The following is a 21,423-nucleotide window of genomic DNA, read 5'->3' as shown; positions in this document are numbered from 1 at the left end:
GATCGGCCGCGCTCCCCCCGTGAGCGCGGCCGATCGCGTATGACGTACTATCCCGTCACCGGGAATTAAGGCCCACCCCACCTCGACGGTATAGTACGTCATACGGGCTTAAGGGGTTAAACTCGATGCCCCTATGTCAACGGACGACCCTAGCCTTAGAGTCTATGTTAGGAACGGTAACCAGAGTTGGTGCCAATCGATTGGCACATGCAACGGCAAGGGAGCCAAAGAAGACCCACCTCATACCTGCCGTCACTCCCGGATCTTCTTTTGATTAGCCAGTATGGCACAATGTCACGCCGCAACCATGACATCACGCCAGGACGGCTAAATGAAAGAATTACCAAGGATGATTACCAAGGCAGGTAAGAGGCGATTCTCCAGCTCCTGGGTCATGGCTGATGGAATTCGAAGAGCGAAAAAATTCAAAAATTCACACCAACTCTAGTGGTGACACATGTCAGTAGCATTCCGTTTAAGAACACCAGTAACACAAGACACACTGGATACCTAAGATTCTGGTCCATTTTCGGTATTACAAGGAAATCTCCGGATGTGATAATTCTCAATTATTTTTTTAAAACCCAAAAGACTGGGTCGCTGCAATGACTTACGAAGCAAGGCAACTGTCCACAGGGAGAAACACATTACCATGAAATGCCTTCCAGCAATTATGTGGTGGCCATTCCTAAATGTCATTGTACAGGAGGGTGGAGGAGGTGAGCTTTGACATCACTTACTGTGAATGTCGAATCCTGTGTTATCTACTGTTTATAAAGGTATTATCTGTGACTATTATCCAGTCTGTGATGATAATGAGACTACTGGAATGTCTTCTATAGAGTATGAGTCTAAAATGACACCAGTGGTCAGTTTGAATATTGCAAAATTTCTCTGTTTTTGGTTTGTTTTTTTAATGCAGATTCTGATATATATATAAAAAAATAAATTTAGCATTAAAACCTTATTAAAACACTAGGTAATTTTCTGATGACATATTGTCTATAAGGGCATGGAATGGTCCAGGCCACAAGCTCGGATAGGTTAATGTATATTACAGCCTTCCAACATGCATATAAACTCGTTTTATGGAATTGTTTCTGGGAGAACAGACGCCAGCTTTTAATTCGTGCACATAAATAACATATTTCTTTAAGGAACATTGAGAGCTGTCTCATAAACCAGCACCTGTTGTAGACTGGGAAGCGATGGTTCCAGATGCCGTCTAAGGCACTTCTCCCTGCTCTGCACACTTCTCGCATTTGTTAGGTGTTTCATGAAATAGGCACCTTGTAAACGGGAACAAGTCCTCCAGGTGCCTCCAGCTTAAATATCCATTCTTTTAAGCACAAACTCTTCCTGATGAAGGAACCTCTTGAGATGTTTCTCGAGATTAGAATATATTTTCATGTCTACAACAAGTGGCTTTTCAGCAGTTGCAAATCTTCTACACTTCAGCCTGCAGCTGTCGGGGCTTGTAGTTTTGCCACAGTTGTGATATATAAGCCCAATTAGTTCTCACATAGGACAAGGTCCTGATGAAGAACATCTAGAGGTGGTCATCTAAAAGGATTGTTGAGTTTCTATGAAAGCATTGTTGCTCACAATCAACTGTATTGGTGGAATTAGCTAAGGGTCGGTGACATCCTTTAATGCGGCACGGCTGGAATAAGAAAAAACAGGATGTTGATATGAACAGCATGATATTGGGCAATGAAGCCGCGTAGGACTCCCAGGAGGTATTTTCTGTTTTATCAAAACCATCAGAAAACCAAAACCATATGCTTATTACATGAGATAGAAAAATTACCCCCCCACTGTAAGAACTGGAAATTAAATGGCTTACGCAATACTCAAACAACGATGGCCTACCCATAGTCTTATTATCCTTGATATTATTCCTTTTATCCAATAAGGCTTAGAATACACCTTTATTGAGTCCTGCTACCAGGATCCCTAGGAATCAGCTGCAGTCAGTGTAGGTACCTGGCTGCAGATGTTTACATTTTCTGCAGTGCCTCCACAGGAGAATAGAGGTATTACATTGCTTCGTTTGAATTCAGGGAACAGTAAGTGTAATATATAGATGCCCATTGAGGGCCCTAAGAATATACTATATTATGCCGTTCCAAATAGATTCTGATGTTTTATCAGTAATGGTGAAAATGGAGAGCAAGTGGTTGGAAATGACTCAAGACCTGGTGAGCTGCAGGGCACCATGCTCGAGCCATGAATTTTACCATGCATGTCAGTTAGTGTCTATGCGTGTTGCCAAAACCTCACCTCACGGCAGAGGTATACAGTAAGCAAATTAGCTTTCTCCCACAGGGAATAAAGCTAGTTCAGTAGGGTCTTCTACTGGTGGCAGTCATCTTACTAGTTAATGTTGACCCTATAATGGGCCTTGCCACTTAAATTTTAGCCACGCCAAAGGGAAAAGTCCTCCATCTGCAGACAGTTGTTCATGGGGTCTTACCCCTTGTTAGTAAGTAGAGTAGAATATTGGTTGGCTGTTTAAGAGGACTTTGATGGAAATCTATGGGGTAAAGGAACTTTTAGGTGGCACTAGACATCCAGCTTTCTTCCTTTCGGAAGAGGGCTAAATTGCATACCTTTGTGCCCCCCCCTGCGGGAGCATTGCCTGGCCTATAAGTCTCCTTGTCCCTGCTTGCTACTCTCCACAAGGAGAAACTTTAGTCTCTGGAGCCATACAGGACTTTTATGTATAGATAATCTCACATATGAGGTCTGTTTTGTTGGTCTACGGCTGTGGTCACCAACTTGAGGTTTCCTACCTATTCCAAAACTACAACTCCCAATAAGTTCTGACAACTACAAGCTGTCGGGGCATTTTAGAAACTGTAGTTTCGCAACACTCGGAACTCCACAAATTGGTAACCACTGGTCTACAGTATTATAAGCATAGATGGACCCATGTTGATCCTCTTTTGGCAGTGAGAACTTTTTTTCTTCGACTTTTGCTCTACATATGTTATTTTCTTTATATTGCATGATTTAACTTACCATGTGCATGTCATTCATTCCCATAAATGATGGTGACTGGAATTTACCACATGACACCAGTAGTGCCATCAGCTGAAAGTCATGGGTTTAACATGGAACTGCTCCGCCAATACAAGAAGCCCATTAACTGATATCTAAGTAAATGTTTTGACGTTCGCTTGCCCAATACACTCCTCAGGCAAATCTCAGGGTATGGTAAAATAATGTTTCTTTGTAATGCCCTGATGAGATGGCACTGCACTTCCCATAACCTCAAGATAAAAAATCAAGGGCACCGCAGCTACGACAGACTGTGAGAGGAGAACTGGCAGCTAGTTCTGTTATTTCCTAAAGTAGGAGGATTGTACAGTACATACGTAACTTCTTCCTGCCCACACATACTGGAAAACACACAGTCCATCAGAACAGGATGTCTCATCAGTGCAGGCGAAGGACAGCGCTCCAGATCGAGGAATGTTCTCTGCATAACATTATGCAAGGGGCTATGCGGGTCAACACGGTAAAGGGTTCCAATGTACTGTGTTACATTGCTAACATAGCTGTTAAAGTTCAAGCCGCTAGTAATGATCTTGGCTGCCAACGCTGCAGTGTTGTGGAAGAAGGTGCGATATTATACATACAATTCACTATTTCTGCCCATGTTGATCTTATAATGTGCCCGCCTTGACAGGGCATCACCATACACGACCCTACTCTAGTGCCGATAGCACAACTATTATTCTATTTTACTTCCACCATAACCAGTGATAATCAGGATAAAGCTCTGGAGGAGAGGTGAAACATTGCAGAATGCCGCCATATGCATGTTGACTTCTGAACACCTCTTTTGAATACAGAACCCTCTTCACTTGACAACTGGAGTGTGGTGCAGTGAACTTTCTTTACTGGACATCACCATTTCTGACTGCCAGGAGGACTCCAATGAATGAAAGACCAGGACAAAAAAAACCTGTTTTTGTTTTCACAGAACAACTTCTCGCTCTACGTTTCACACTCTAACCAAGTCTTTCACCAGAAAATAAAACACCAGATGAAGGACTCGATTTGTGTCACAAAAAAACTACTTCTAACAGAAAAGTGGTCCTGAGAATCCATTGGAGGAAAAAAATCTACATTTTCCTGTTTTTGACACAACTGTGCTTTTTACGAGACCCTGTTGGGAATATTGGGAGGGATCAGGGGCTACTGCTTCAAAAAGAGATATAACAAAAGTCCCTGCAATGGTTGTACCTCGTTGCACAACCAAGTCTAAGCTTTTACAAAATACTATCTTGGCTTCGGGTCTGGTGAGTGAGCAAAGGGAGCACTTTTTTTTTTTAATATACTTTCATAATCCTTTGGGTGACTAATTATTAGGTTTTTTTATATAGTGCCAACATATGCTGCAGCGTTTTACAGACATCATCATCACGGTATCTATTGGGGTCACAATGTGTGGGAGGAAACCGGAGTACCTTGAGGAAACCAACGCAAAAACAGTGAAAACAAACTCCTTGTAGATGTTGTCCTTGGTGGGATTTGAACCCAGGACCCCAGTGCTGCAAAGCAATAATGTTAATCTCTGAGCCACCGTACTGCCCATTATTGACAAAAACAACAGCCAACATGGCTATAAATGACAATCACCAACCAGCTACTGATGATGACCCGTTCTAGTATTTGTCAACTCCAGTCCTCAAGTCACCCCAACAGGTCAAAATTCCAAGATGTCCCTAGTATCGCATAGGTGATATAAATATGGTCAGGTCAGAAACCACCACAGTTGTCCTCAAATCATAACCTTTTGGGTGGCACTTGAGGTCTGAAGATGCGAAACACTGACCTATTACATGGATAGGTCATCAGTAAATAAGTCCTGGACTAAGCCTAACCCTTTTTCACAGTGAACATATTGACCATCCGTGTTTAATTGATGGATCAAACATCTAGAACAGTTGGAGAGCACTGGATTTCACGAATATCTTCTCCCGAGGGTACAAAAACCCAAATTTAGGGGCATAGAGGTTACATCCTAAAAATCTAACATTATTAATTACATTATAATCAGCCACCAATTTTTTATTTATTTTTTTTTAAGAGTTTTAACCTCCAATATTTTCACTTTCCAAAAGAAAGCAGGTATTTCACAATCCTTCCGAAACATTTGGTAAGTCCATTACTGCAGGAAATGATGTCCTAACATTTCAGGGTATTCCACGTAGAATTTACAGCACTTTCTCTAATGCCGAGAAATATCACAAATCATTAGGAAACCAGGGAACGATGAACAGGAATAAGTCTCGGGGAAACCAGAGCTACGATCAGTCAATGCTTGCTCTCAGCACTGGTGTAGGGTAACGGTTGGGATCCCAGAGTACAAATAGGAATTAGTTTAGGTGGCGGGGATACAGTGCGGCTTTTGTAGTTGTGCCAGAGGGGCTGTGCTGTTCTGCATTAAATCAGTACAAGGCTCCTTCCTTCTTAAATATCCACTTCAAATACAATCCGTACATTGAATCCTGGATGCAAACTACTGCTCGCTGACGTGAAATAGATGTCTTCCTCTTACCCACAATAAAAAGGAGCAGTGTTTTCCTGTCGGCCTCAATGAACAAGTGCAGTTACTCAGGAAATAAAAGCAACCGACATTTAGTTTAATGGGGGAAAGAAAAGGACTTAAAAAAAAAAAAAAATAATGTATTTAATAAGTAGAGAAATAAACACAATTTCAAGCTGGAATAAAATGTATGTAGACAAATATTAATAAATAATAGGGTCATTGGCTTATTTTAGGTAGAAAGGGTCCCCCATGATAGGATTTTTGCAGCTAGGTGTCAATCGATCCTTTCAGCAGTTGTGCATTTTTCCTACAGTGCCGCCACAGGAGAATAAAAGTATTGCATGGTTCCTGTGAAAATCAATGTGATCCCCGAAGGGGTTAAGTCCTCCAGAGCCAGAGATGCTCTTTAAAGACGCTTTTCATTATGACCAACACACAGGATCATAAATGATGGTCCTGCTTATATTAACCCCTAATAGAGGACTTAAAATTTTATTAAATTGCACTCATGTGAATGGACATTCCACCCAAAGAATATAGTATAGTAATAATAATAATCTTTATTTATATAGCACCAACATATTCCGCAGCGCTTTACAGTTTAACAGTTTCAAACACAACAGTCATAGGTAACAACGTTAACAATACAGCAATAAAGCAAAATAAGACGACCCTGCTCGTGAGAGCTTACAATCTACAATGAGGTGGGGGAGATACAAAGTACAGGTGTGTATTTACAATGATGTAATTACAATGATGGTCCAGCCATCTTCCGGGGGTGGGGGTAGATGGAGATAGTGAATGGGTTACACACACACAAACATAAAATGACTGATTAGGGAACGTGATAGGCAGCTCTGAACAAATGTGTTTTGAGCGAGCGCCTAAAACTATGCAAGTTGTGGATGGTCCTAATATCTTGGGGTAGAGCATTCCAGAGGATTGGCGCAGCGCGGGAGAAGTCTTGGAGTTGGGAGTGGGAGGTACGGATCAGTGCAGAGGTTAGTCGAAAGTCGTTTGCAGAGCGCAGCAGTCGGTTAGGCTGATAGACAAAAATGAGGGAGGAGATGTAAGGGGGTGCCGCACTGTGGAGAGCTTTGTGGGTGAGAACAAGTACTTTGAATTGTATCCTGTAATGAATGGGCAGCCAGTGTAACGACTGGCGAAGAGCGGACACGTCCGAGTAACGATTAGCCAGATGGACGACCCTGGCTGCCGCATTAAGGATGGACTGGAGAGGGGAAAGTCGAGTGAGGGAGAGGCCAATTAATAGAGCGTTACAGTAGTCCAGGCGGGAGTGGATTAGGGCGACAGTGAGAGTTTTTGTTGTCTCCATGGTGAGAAAAGGGCGGATTCTAGAGATGTTCTTTAGGTGTAAGCGGCACGAGCGGGCAAGAGATTGTATGTGGGAGGTGAAGGAGAGATCGGAGTCAAACGTAACACCCAGACAGTGCGCCTGCTGCCGGGGCGTTATTATGGTGCCACCCACGGAGAGGGAAATGTCAGATTTAGGGAGGTTAGTAGAAGGCGGGAGCAGAAGAAGTTCAGTTTTGGAGAGGTTGAGTTTCAGATAGAGAGCGGACATGATGTTGGAGACTGCAGACAGACAGTCAGTGGCGTTCTGTAGTAAAGCGGGGGTAAGGTCAGGGGATGACGTGTATAGTTGTGTGTCATCAGAGTAAAGATGGTACTGAAAGCCAAATTGTACGACTAAAATTTTTGAGGCCGAAAACTAAAGAAAATTATTTCAATTTAAAGGGGTAATTGTGGATCAATCGAGTAACGATAAATCATCTACACTTGCAAAATTAAAAGTTAGTTTTCAAATTACTCACACTGATGAAAACGGTACAAGTTTTTTTAACTGTGCCGCGTGTCACATGTTACCACCCGTTTAGGGTATCCTGGCTTCCGCTCTGCCCATTTTGGAAGACCTGGCCAGCAACATTTATGAGATAACCGCCAAAATTGCAAAAAAAAATTTAAAGCAACTTTCGTGCAAAATTTTGCAACTTTTCAAAGTGTTTTAGTCTAAAAAACTGGCGTAAATATTTTTTTCTTTAACCTCCCCTTCCACGATTTCTTGGGTTATATATGGACTCTGTAAACAACTGGATTTTATGAAAGGCGCAGTCACAGCTCCCTCCACACAGAGATTCAAGCACTAGATAACTTGGAAGCCAAAAGAGAGCTTACAATTTGGAAGCTGTTACACATGAATTGTTGTGATGGAAAATTTCTGATAAGCAATCGCGCAAGAACTATGGCAGAAATCCCACGTTCGGCACAGACGTCGAAAGAAAAGCTTACGAAGTACTAGTCATGATTGGTTTATATGTAAGCCTAGGTGCAAGCAGAAAGCTGTAGGCACCACAAGATCAAAATTATGGGACCCCAATCCAATATCTGTAACTTCCATGTGCCCTTTATAATACCAGTGTCTTGTGTGACAAAGTGCTGGACCAGAAATGATCGGTGGAGCCTAAAGCCACAAGCTGCCATCTGTCCCAGACCAGTTGTATTCGGTCGTCTTTATTCAGGTATCGGAAGTTCTTGGGGTTGGAAGGTTGAGCAATCGGTCGAGAGCTGAGAGTCACTGCTGACAGCGCATCAACAGATGTCCACTAGGTATCAAAGTATTATGCACCCATCCTGTGCGCAACCTGTTATGACCCCAATGGCGAGGGTCTCAGAGGTACGTGGAAGTCTGCAGAATACAAAAATCCAGCTCATAGGGCAGTGGTAACTGGGTTGACCATATATCTACTCCTAACGCCAACACTAGAAGTAGCCGGGGATCATTCCTACGTTGATTCTAGATGACACGCTCCAGCCGGAGAATCTAGCTACCCCTAGTAGAGGAAAACAAAAGACCTTTCTTGCCTCCAGAGAAGGGGACCCCAAAGCTGGATAGAAGCCCCCCACAAATAATAACGGTGAGGTAAGAGGAAATGACAAACACAGAAATGAACCAGGTTTAGCACAGAGAGGCCCGCTTACTGATAGCAGAATAAAGAAAGGTAACTTATATGGTCAACAAAAACCCTATCAAAATCCACACTGGAAATTCAAGAACCCCCGAACCGTCTAACGGTCCGGGGGGAGAACACCAGCCCCCTAGAGCTTCCAGCAAAGGTCAGGATATAGATTTGGAACAAGCTGGACAAAAATACAAAACCAAAACAAATAGCAAAAAGCAAAAGGCAGACTTAGCTGATATAACTGGAACCAGGATCAGTAGACAAGAGCACAGCAGACTAGCTCTGATAACTACGTTGCCAGGCATTGAACTGAAGGTCTAGGGAGCTTATATAGCAACACCCCTAACTAACGACCCAGGTGCGGATAAAAGGAATGACAGAAAAACCAGAGTCAAAAAACTAGTAACCACTAGAGGGAGCAAAAAGCAAATTCACAACAGTACCCCCCCCTTAGTGAGGGGTCACCGAACCCTCACCACGACCACCAGGGCGATCAGGATGAGCGGCATGAAAGGCACGAACTAAATCGGCCGCATGAACATCAGAGGCGACCACCCAGGAATTATCCTCCTGACCATAGCCCTTCCACTTGACCAGGTACTGAAGCCTCCGCCTGGAGAGGCGAGAATCCAAGATCTTCTCCACCACGTACTCCAACTCGCCCTCAACCAACACCGGAGCAGGAGGCTCAGCAGAAGGAACTACAGGCACAATGTACCGCCGCAACAAGGACCTATGAAATACATTGTGAATAGCAAACGACACAGGAAGATCCAGACGAAAAGATACAGGATTAAGGATTTCCAATATCTTGTAAGGCCCAATAAAACGAGGTTTAAATTTGGGAGAGGAGACCTTCATAGGAACAAAGCGGGAAGAAAGCCATACCAAATCCCCAACGCGTAGTCGGGGACCCACACCGCGGCGGCGGTTGGCAAAGCGCTGAGCCCTCTCCTGTGACAACTTCAAGTTGTCCACCACATGATTCCAGATCCGCTGCAACCTATCTACCACAGAATCCACCCCAGGACAGTCAGAAGGCTCCACATGACCCGAAGAAAAGCGAGGATGGAAACCAGAGTTGCAGAAAAAAGGCGAAACCAAGGTGGCGGAACTAGCCCGATTATTAAGGGCAAACTCAGCCAACGGCAAGAATGTCACCCAATCGTCCTGATCAGCAGAGACAAAACACCTCAAATAAGCCTCCAAAGTCTGATTGGTTCGCTCCGTCTGTCCATTAGTCTGAGGATGGAAAGCAGACGAAAACGACAAATCAATGCCCATCCTACTACAAAAGGATCGCCAGAACCTAGAAACGAACTGGGATCCTCTGTCTGACACAATATTCTCAGGGATGCCGTGCAAACGAACCACGTTCTGGAAAAACACAGGAACCAGATCGGAAGAGGAAGGCAGCTTAGGCAAAGGAACCAAATGGACCATCTTGGAGAAGCGATCACATATCACCCAGATAACGGACATGCCCTGAGATAGCGGAAGATCAGAAATGAAATCCATGGAGATATGTGTCCAAGGTCTCTTCGGGACAGGCAAGGGCAAGAGCAAACCGCTGGCACGAGAACAGCAAGGCTTAGCTCGAGCACAAGTCCCACAGGACTGCACAAATGACCGCACATCCCTTGACAAGGAAGGCCACCAAAAGGACCTGGCCACCAGATCTCTGGTGCCAAAAATTCCCGGGTGACCTGCCAACACCGAGGAATGAACCTCGGAAATGACTCTGCTGGTCCATTTATCCGGGACAAACAGTCTGTCAGGTGGACAAGACTCAGGCCTATCAGCCTGAAATCTCTGCAACACACGTCGCAGATCCGGAGAAATAGCTGACAAGATAACTCCATCTTTAAGAATACCAACAGGATCAGCGACTCCAGGAGCATCAGGCACAAAGCTCCTAGAAAGAGCATCGGCCTTCACATTCTTTGAACCTGGTAAATACGAGACAACAAAATCAAAGCGGGAGAAAAACAATGACCAGCGGGCCTGTCTCGGATTAAGGCGTTTAGCAGACTCGAGATACATCAGATTTTTGTGATCAGTCAAGACCACCACACGATGCTTAGCACCCTCGAGCCAATGACGCCACTCCTCAAATGCCCATTTCATGGCCAACAACTCCCGATTGCCCACATCATAATTTCGCTCGGCAGGCGAAAACTTCCTGGAGAAAAAGGCACAAGGTTTCATAACAGAGCAACCAGGGCCTCTCTGCGACAAAACGGCCCCTGCTCCAATCTCTGAAGCATCCACCTCAACCTGAAAGGGAAGTGAGACATCGGGCTGGCACAAAACAGGCGCCGAAGTAAACCGGCGCTTCAACTCCTGGAAAGCCTCCACGGCAGCAGGAGCCCAGTTAGCTACATCGGAGCCCTTCTTGGTCATATCCGTCAACGGTTTCACAATGCTAGAAAAATTAGCGATAAAACGACGGTAGAAGTTAGCGAAACCCAAGAACTTCTGAAGACTCTTAACCGACGAGGGCTGAGTCCAATCAAGAATAGCTCGGACCTTGACTGGGTCCATCTCCACAGCAGAAGGGGAAAAAATGAACCCCAAAAAGGGAACCTTCTGTACACCAAAGAGACACTTTGAGCCCTTGACAAACAAAGAATTTTCACGCAAAATTTTAAAGACCAACCTGACCTGCTCCACATGCGAATCCCAATCATCAGAAAAAACCAAAATATCATCCAGATAAACAATCAAAAATTTATCCAGATACTTCCGGAAAATGTCATGCATAAAGGACTGAAAAACTGAAGGCGCATTGGAGAGCCCAAAAGGCATCACCAAGTACTCAAAATGACCTTCGGGCGTATTGAATGCGGTTTTCCATTCATCACCTTGCTTAATGCGCACAAGGTTGTACACACCACGAAGGTCTATCTTGGTGAACCACTTGGCACCTTTAATCCGGGCAAACAAGTCAGACAACAGCGGTAAAGGATACTGAAATTTGACAGTGATCTTATTTAAAAGCCGATAATCAATACAAGGTCTCAAAGATCCGTCCTTTTTTGCCACAAAAAAGAATCCCGCACCAAGGGGGGAAGAAGACGGACGAATATGTCCTTTCTCCAGAGACTCCTTGATATATGAACGCATAGCGGTATGTTCAGGTACCGACAGATTAAACAGTCTTCCCTTAGGAAACTTACTGCCTGGGATCAAATCTATAGCACAGTCACAGTCCCTATGAGGAGGCAGTGCACTGGACTCAGACTCACTGAAGACATCCTGATAATCAGACAAATACTCCGGAACTTCCGAAGGCGTAGAAGAAGCAATAGACACAGGCAGGGAATCCCCATGAATACCACGACAGCCCCAACTTGAGACTGACATAGCCTTCCAGTCCAGGACTGGATTATGGGTCTGTAACCATGGCAGCCCTAAAACAACCAAATCATGCATTTTATGTAAAACCAGGAAACGTATCACCTCGCGGTGTTCAGGAGTCATGCACATGATAACCTGTGTCCAATACTGCGGTTTATTTGCTGCCAATGGCGTAGCATCAATACCCCTAAGAGGAATAGGATTTTCTAATGGTTCAAGAGTAAAACCACAGTGCTTAGCAAATGACAGATCCATAAGACTCAGGGCAGCACCTGAATCTACAAACGCCATGACAGGATAAGACGACAGTGAGCAAATCAAAGTTACAGACAGAATAAATTTAGGTTGCAAATTACCAACGGTGACAGGACTAACAACCTTAGCTATACGTTTAGAGCATGCTGAGATAACATGTGTAGAATCACCACAGTAGTAGCACAAGCCATTCCGGCGTCTATGAATTTTCCGCTCATTTCTAGTCAGGATTCTATCACATTGCATTAAATCAGGTGTCTGTTCAGACAACACCATGAGGGAATTTGCGGTTTTTCTATCACATTGCACCGAATTAGGTGTCTGTTCAGACAACACCATGAGGGAATTTGCGGTTTTGCGCTCCCGCAACCGCCGGTCAATTTGAATAGCCAGTGCCATAGTATCATTGAGACCTGTGGGAATGGGAAAACCCACCATAACATTCTTAATGGCTTCAGATAGGCCATTTCTAAAATTAGCGGCCAGTGCACACTCGTTCCAATGTGTCAGCACGGACCATTTCCGAAATTTTTGGCAATACACTTCAGCCTCGTCCTGCCCCTGAGACATAGCCAGCAAGGCCTTTTCTGCCTGAATCTCAAGATTGGGTTCCTCATAAAGTAAACCGAGCGCCAGAAAAAACGCATCAATATCAGCCAATGCCGGATCTCCTGGCGCCAGCGAAAAAGCCCAATCCTGAGGGTCGCCCCGTAAGAACGAAATAACTATTTTTACTTGCTGAGCAGAGTCTCCAGATGAACAGGGTCTCAGGGACAAAAACAATTTACAATTATTCACAAAATTCCTAAACTTAAACCTGTCTCCGGAAAACAGTTCAGGAATCGGTATTTTAGGTTCTGACCTAGGATTTCTGATAACATAGTCTTGTATGCCCTGCACACGAGTAGCCAGCTGGTCCACACTTGTAATCAAGGTCTGGACATTCATGTCTGCAGCAAGCATAGCCACTCTGAGGTAAAGGGGAAGAAGAAAGAAAAAAAAAAAAACTCAGAATCTTCTTTCTTATAATCCCTCTTCTGCAACGCATTAAACATTTAATACTGGCCTGGCAAACTGTTATGACCCCAATGGCGAGGGTCTCAGAGGTACGTGGAAGTCTGCAGAATACAAAAATCCAGCTCATAGGGCAGTGGTAACTGGGTTGACCATATATCTACTCCTAACGCCAACACTAGAAGTAGCCGGGGATCATTCCTACGTTGATTCTAGATGACACGCTCCAGCCGGAGAATCTAGCTACCCCTAGTAGAGGAAAACAAAAGACCTTTCTTGCCTCCAGAGAAGGGGACCCCAAAGCTGGATAGAAGCCCCCCACAAATAATGACGGTGAGGTAAGAGGAAATGACAAACACAGAAATGAACCAGGTTTAGCACAGAGAGGCCCGCTTACTGATAGCAGAATAAAGAAAGGTAACTTATATGGTCAACAAAAACCCTATCAAAATCCACACTGGAAATTCAAGAACCCCCGAACCGTCTAACGGTCCGGGGGGAGAACACCAGCCCCCTAGAGCTTCCAGCAAAGGTCAGGATATAGATTTGGAACAAGCTGGACAAAAATACAAAACCAAAACAAATAGCAAAAAGCAAAAGGCAGACTTAGCTGATATAACTGGAACCAGGATCAGTAGACAAGAGCACAGCAGACTAGCTCTGATAACTACGTTGCCAGGCATTGAACTGAAGGTCTAGGGAGCTTATATAGCAACACCCCTAACTAACGACCCAGGTGCGGATAAAAGGAATGACAGAAAAACCAGAGTCAAAAAACTAGTAACCACTAGAGGGAGCAAAAAGCAAATTCACAACAGCAACCATAATGACAGCCGGTTGTGCACAGGATCTGTCAACGGGTCACCAACATGTCGTCAGCTCTGGTTTCCACCTACCAATGTCTTATTGAGAGTCACCGGATACCTCATTTAGGGATACTAAATGGGCACAAGAGCAGACAAATTATTTTAGCGGATAGTTAAACTTATTTGAAATTTTCACCCATTTTATTCCATCCACAAGCATTATTGGGCAACCTCATTAACAGGTGTTTGGCTTTACCGGTCTTCGGAGAGCCATCATCATCATGGAAGATGTTTCATGTCCCAAACTTCACCCAAGCATTAAATATATCCATTTTAATGGCTTAGAACTACATGAAGCCCAAAAAGGTGGCTAAAAGAAACCCATGGAGCAGTATTGTATGGAGGTTTTATATTGCTGTGTGCACAGGGCCTACGGACTCTTAGCAAGCCATGACATTTAGATAGAAGACTTGTCTAATCTTCGGGTTGCCAGATAAGAGGTCACATATGTCTATATGACTGCTGAGGCTAATCACTAGCCTTATAAAGGCTGTGTGCCGCACGTCGAGAAAACATTGCTAAGGTCAGTGATTGCATTGTGGTGGTGTATCGGCAACTATCTATAAAAGAATATACGGTGCCGATCGGAGACACCATACGACGGCCAACAGAGTGCCCATTCCTGGAGTCTACATAAGGCTCTTCAAGTAACTTTTCAATTTTTTGGCAGATAAGAAAGAGGTTGTATGTGATCTAGTCATGAAATTTTAAAAACGCAGAGGGTGAAACACCAGCAAGAATGTGAGGTCGCTCGATGCAGACAGCGTCACTAATGAAGTGAAATGTCTGGAGTCTCCAAAAATCCAGCCGAGCCTGCTTAGCAGGAACCACGACAAGATAACGTCCCATTGTGCTCGGCAAGAAAAATCTCTAAGACGTGAATGTGACACTTATCTACATAAGTCAGTGGTGGTTGTCAGAGATGGAGACGAAATGACAAGCTGGATGTTGTATTGTCAACCCCCCCCCAGCCCGCCCCACCACTCGTGCAGTGCTGAGCAGGGCGGGATGGGTGTCAGCTGGGTGTTAGCCAGAGGGAGTCTAAAGATCAAAGTCACAAAACGGGTGAACGACCACACTGAGAAATGAATGCCTATACTGTACATTACTCACAGTGTAGAGCTATGTGCATGCGGAGAGATCACCCGTGCCAATTTTTTCTGTATACATATTTATAAACTATGTGCACGCTGTACGATGACATAAAAAGGTACTCCAAAGAAAAAAAAATGGCAGTATAAAACCAACAAAGACAGGTTAACAAAGACCATGAGGAACCATCAGGGATGGTCTGAGCTTAACTTACCTTCTGCTAATGGGATATTTATTTTAAAATCATGAACTACCCCTTTAAGGGCTTAAAGGGAATCTGTCAGTAGGATCAACCCTCCTAAGCCATCTATATAGGCATATATGTCAAAGAAAGTTGAATAAAATTATACCTTGATATCCGATGTTTTATTCCAGAGAAATCCACATTTTTCTTAACATGTAAATGAGCTGTTAAGAGCTATGGGCCGGGCATAGATCTCCCCGAGAATATGCCTCCAGGGCTTATTGTAAAAAAAAAGGAGGCGTTACCAGTGTGAGACATTAACGACTGACAGTCTGCTCTCCTGATCTACATGTCACACACTGGTAACGCCTCTATACATTTTAAAAAAAGTCATATAACTCACAAAAGTTTGCCCTCAGTATAATACCCCTTGGCCGGGGAGACAAATACCACTGAATATATAATGCATAGATCACTTTTTTTTGGAAATTCTACTGAATAGTAAACTCCAAAACAGGAGGTACTTTTTGTATAAAATATAATTTATGAAACAAAAAAAATAAAAACTAAATAAACATGTAACATAAATAAACCAAAAAGAGTGCAGATACCATTACAAGAGGGACAAAGCAACCATAGGAAAGCCACCAATTTTCTGTAACACTGCGGTATAATTGTGTGCACAATTGTGGAGGGGAGCTAAATTACAAATGAATTGACTTCCTACTCTCATACTAAGTCAAATAGCTTTTATTTTTTTTGTTTAATAAATTATATTTTATACAAAAAGTACCACCTGTTTTGGAGTTTACTATTCAGTAGAATTTCCAAAAAAAAGTGATCTATATTTTTAAAAAAAGGTCAGATTCTCAGGGAGATCTATGTCCGGCCCATAGATCTTAACAGCTCATTTACATATTAAGAAAAATGTAATTTTCTCAGGAATAAGACATCAGATCGCAGAGGTGTCATTTTATTCAGCTTCCTATGACCTACATGCCAATATAGACGGCTTAGGAGGGTTGATCCTACTGACCCCACATTCCCTTTAAAAAGTTTAGTAACAACCAATATGTTTGCCATTGCTGAATCCATATTTGTTGTCTCGCATGTTTTTCTCGATTCTTGATCAGCAAATTTTCTACCTGCACAACTATACAGATTTGCAGAATTGACTCTATAAATTGCAGAGTAACGACTATGGGAGATCAGCTCTATTCCTTGTCGCCAATTTTGTTTTTAAAGTCACAACTAAAAGCCTCCTATACAGAATTTACACAATTTAACGACTTCAAGGGTTGGCTTACTTTCCATCACCTTTTCGGAGTTAAAGACTACATCTCCCAGAATGCAAGTCATAGGCAAACTTTGAGAAAGCAAGGAATGCTGGGAGATTTGAGCTCTGAAGCCCGGTATTGAGTGGTAAATGTGACCCTGGGCCACGATACAGGTTGTACAGTAACTCGGAATCTGTTTAACAATTTTCATTATATTTGATGTTTGGATTTTCTCCCTTTTTGGTTCTTTGAAGTAACCGCTCTGCTACATATCAAAAAACTAATTAAAGGTCCTTTTGCTTTAAAGCAGAGATATTGCACAATCTGATCAACCCGACCTTTGGCATTCCTATGATGCTTCGCATGCTTTCCAATTGTACAGGCAACTTCTTCATGACAAGCAAAAAAAGAAAAATCTGAAATCTAATAATGTGCATTAAAAACCAGCCCAGCGGTTGTATAAAAAAAAATAATAATCCTATGAATATAGGTTTTTTTTAGCAATTATCATTATTTTATTATTATTATTTTGCATCATTTTGTACTTTTTTATACTTGTTCTTCAAGTCCTTTAAAACAGCAGAAAAAAAGTACATGCCCGAAGCAAAGAAAAAAAAAAGTCACTCTGACCCCCAAATTCTGCATTTGGAGTCATTCCAATAATGTGTAACCTGTCACTCCCAATAAATATGTTTGTTTTTTTTACCTGGGTGTTAAAACGGCTGTTCTCCTGAATCCGGAGATGTTTTTCTTTTAATTGTGCGCTTCCCCGTTCATGAGATATGGCTCTCTCTTCCCTATATATAAATCTAGTCTTGTTAGCCAAGTGGGCGTCATCCTCAACGCCTATATGTAGGTATCTCCATGATGACCACGCCTTGTTGGCTAAAAAGAATCGATTTATATACGGGAATGCAGAGACACAGAAAAAAAAAAGAAAAACAGCGCCAGATTCAGAAAAAGAGTGGTATTTACACCAGGTAAAAAAAATAAATAAATACAGCATTTATGGCACGTGACATGTCCTTTTTAAAGTACCGTAGTATCTGAAAGCAGCATTTTTTACATCTGGCTTCAGCGCTTTAAAAATTGGTGCAACACAATGTGTGAACTTGGCCTTATAATGGTCAGGATTCATTTTTTTCAGATAGAAAACACCGTTGACATAATTGGAATGACTGCAGCCACCACTAGAGGGAGCTGATGAGCTTACCGCCTACTGTTATACATTGATCGCTATAGTAGGCAGTCAATTGCTAAGCTCCCCCTAGTGGTGAGTTTTCAAACTTAAAGTCGCTGGGTAGGGGAGTAAATGTGAGTATCTTTTAATAGAAAAAATGAGTCTACCAGCACAAAATGACTATTCAAACAAAGCACTGTAAGTCGGTGTTCAAGTGCACATTCTTACTTGCTCACCACTTTTTCCTTGAATTGACCCTGCTTGCTTTACGAGAGTGTAAACAGATGGAAAACAATTAGGTGGGGACGTGCACTGAATCGTTTGGCCACCCAAAGGGTGCACTGAGCACTAGTGCTTGATTTGAACTGCCCCTTAACCATTCCCAAGCCTCTCCTCACTAAACCTACCTCCTTTGGTGATGCTGCATCGACATAGCCGAAATATAGGGGTCATCATCCAGTGCCAAAACGGGAAACACTGGTCAGGCTTGAGAGCCGAGAATCATTTTAAAGGAAACTTCATACTGATCCTGATGAAGGGCGTTAGGGAGTAGTAGTAGCCGCTGAGTCTCGCCGTTGCTCTCGGTGTCTGGCATTGGCTGCGGCGCTGACGTCACATCGACAGTCATTCCGTGATCTCAGCGGCTCTGCAAGTGTAGACGGAACTCAAACCAAACGAGCTCACTGATTGGCTGTCGACACGAAGTCAGCGCCGCAGCCAATGCCAGACACCGAGACTCAACGTCGCACCCACGAGAAGTCTGTACACCCTCATTCGTTAGTTTTTTATACCAAACTGCACTCAGGGGCAAAGATTAACTGTAAGGGGAACAACCCCTTTAAGTGAAAACCAGGTTCCCTTTAACATACACCGTTTGCATATATTCCTTACACAAGGAGATGTGCTGCTGACAACTATGCTTTCAACTATGCGATCAGTTGGCAAATAATTGTTCGTCATCGCCGCCATGTTTCCTCGAGCCAATGATCGAGGCCGTGCGCTTGTAAGAACTTCTGTAAAAAGAGCCTTGAGGCTTGGATGTCCGTCATTTACGCTACCTATTAATTAGGTCCCATCCTTAGATCATTAAAGGGCCTTCATGATGTCCTCCTGCTTTGGTTTTTCAGGAAGGGTCACATAAGCTGCCCCGCCTTTCTAAAAAAAAACAAAAAAAAAAACAAAAGCTTACGGCTGGCTGGAGTAGCCCTAGGGCACCGATCAGCCACCATCATCAATGCCCCTTAACCCTGCTGTCACAATCACTTAGGACCATGATTATGAGGGGCTTGGGTTTTTTGTAATAAAGGTTGGAGCCAATGGGAAGGGGCGGCTAAAGCCCTGTGAGGATTTTGTGTGTACTACACCAGGTCACATGAGCAGGCTTCAGCCTCTGCCCGCCCGCCCGGTGTAAGCCGTATGACCGGGTGCCCTCCGTGCCTTAGGAGCTGAAACCTTCGTGCTCTCCTGTCTATTCTTCAAAATGCTATCGTGTCCTCGGCTGCATCCTCCGAGCAGGGAACATCAGGTGAGTCTGCGCTACCGGCTCTTCTGTTCTCCGCAATGATTGACTTATGTAACAAGTGCGGGAGGCCTCCAGTGGGGATGGAGAGTTCTCCGCTGCCTTAATGCCTCGTTTTTTTATGTATTGTAATGATACGTGTCCTCCCTGCGGAATAGCAGAACCGAGTTTGTCATTTGTTATGACTCATTGTGAACTGACTATTATAATAATGGATTATAATATTTTACACTTTATGCGCAAAGATACCGTAAGTCTGGTGAACTTTTAGCTATTACGGGGTTTGCATATGAGCAAAATCGACACTTGGACCCCCAAAAACTGGATCCCTTCTCAATGGACACCCCTTATATAAGGAGAGTACCCTACATGGGGTCGGGGCTCCACGGTGACTGCACAATTGCCAGACAAGTTGCAACGACTATTTGAGAGCTGTAATTTTTTATTTTTTTTTGAGGGGGGGGGAGCTAAAGAGCAAACAATATGCTACTTGCATTGAAATCTATGCCACTTGTGACAAAAAAATGTATCACATCTGAAAACATTTATGACTAGTGATGAGCGAATATACTCGTTACTCGAGATTTCCCGAGCGCTCGGGGGTCCTCCGAATATTTTTTAGTGCTCAGAGATTGTTTTCCTCACCTCAGCTGAATGATTTACATCTGTTAGCCAGCTTGATTACATGTGGGGATTCCCTAGCAACCAGGCAACCCCCACATGTACTTATGCTGGCTAACAGATGTAAATCATTCAGCTGCGGCGATAAAAACTAAATCTCTGAGCACTAAAAAATACTCGGAGGACACCAAATCTCAAGTAATGAGTATATTCGCTCATCACTATTTGCGACACGACAGGAAATCATAAAATGCCATATTGCAATGCGACACCGCGATCTTATGATCCGGGTTAATGTTAAACCCGCCTAAATACGATTTTTCAATTTTGGGTCCGTGGATTCTCATAGCACACGCCTAAGATAATGCCACAGATTTGCCCGCAGTCCTATGTAAAAGCATACGAGTTAAGCCATATTACCGAAATACCTGATCTTGGACTGCCGAATAGCAATCTCAGCTCTGCTACGTCAATATACGTTGACAGCATTCTAATTAACGTTGGGTCCCTATTGGCATGGAATTCACTGCAGTATGGCGCCGGCCAAGCTGCGCTAATCAATTTGCCTAGTTGCGGGTTGAGAAACCGGCGACTATGCTTGTGCCAATAATGATTATGTTTTAGAGTCTCCCATATGAATGCAGTTCTGTCCCTGGCAGTTTACGGGTGTAATAAATCCCACTGACAGGCTGGTCACTACTGACAGACATGGCTGGGATAAAGTGACTTTCTTAATGAGATGTGGAGCCTCAGGCCTGCACAGGGGCCTTTGCCCCCAGCGGTCAGCCTGGACCCGTGTCTGTAAACAGATCCGGGGATTAAAGTCCTCCCTGCCACACAGTAATCATTCAAGCATTTCTAATCGCAAAAGGCTTTACAGAGATTCGGGTTTGGAAACACAGTGATCAGCTGGATGTTTCCGCTTTCATTTAACCCCTCAATGGTGTCTTACAAAAACTACCATTCCACTTCCCTTAGTTCACTTGTCGGTGTGGAAGAACGGACATACCTCAAAAACGGGTCACTGCATCTCTTGGCGTCTTTGGATTTTTAGTTTGTATGCTGACACATATCTCGTGATTTTAGGTATAAAGGTTTCGTCAGGGTGTCAGATTGCGTAGGCCTCAAGTAATAATGCCTTCCTGTAGGCAGGAATGTAGAAAAAAGGGAACACACCACACAAAAAATCAAAACACCGTCCCTTCTTGTGGGGGTGGGTGTAGCCGTAATAGTCTCCCTTGTCCATTCTGGGAATTTTGTTAAGTTTCCATCTGTCTTTCCATCCACAAGTTATGGCACCCAAGGCTGTAGAACCCCCTATTTCGGAGTCTCGAAAATAAGTACACCCACTGCCCTAGGTTTAGCTCATACTTCATGCACATACTGTCCGTTAACATGAGAGGATTTGGTGGAGCGTAACGTCACGATACAGATATTTATGACATCTCATTTCCTCCTATCGCTTTACTCGCTTCAGGGATGAACGAGTCGATCTGAAATTTCATCCAGCA

The 21,423-nt window shown here is 43.5% G+C and overlaps 2 protein-coding genes across 7 annotated transcripts in view; one reads left to right on the top strand and one right to left on the bottom strand.

Moving 5' to 3' along the window:
- Positions 1 to 21,423, bottom strand: part of CHLSN (cholesin) — a 251,728-nt gene that overhangs the window by 88,738 nt on the left and 141,567 nt on the right. The window lies entirely within an intron of this gene.
- GPR146 (G protein-coupled receptor 146) overlaps positions 1 to 21,423 on the top strand; it is a 65,245-nt gene that overhangs the window by 30,785 nt on the left and 13,037 nt on the right. The window contains exon 1 of one of the 2 annotated variants that reach the window (XM_077274825.1): positions 19,168 to 19,297. The exons of the other annotated variant lie outside the window; for it this stretch is intronic. The gene's annotated coding sequence lies outside the window, so the exon portion shown is untranslated. Of the gene's footprint in view, positions 1 to 19,167; positions 19,298 to 21,423 lie in introns of those variants that run through there. 2 annotated transcript variants of the gene reach the window in all.

The sequence above is a fragment of the Ranitomeya variabilis genome, chromosome 7, assembly GCF_051348905.1.
Source record: "Ranitomeya variabilis isolate aRanVar5 chromosome 7, aRanVar5.hap1, whole genome shotgun sequence".
NCBI lineage: Eukaryota > Metazoa > Chordata > Amphibia > Anura > Dendrobatidae > Ranitomeya > Ranitomeya variabilis.
Note: the sequence above shows the minus strand (reverse complement) of the source record. Positions and strands in the feature narration are given on the sequence as shown.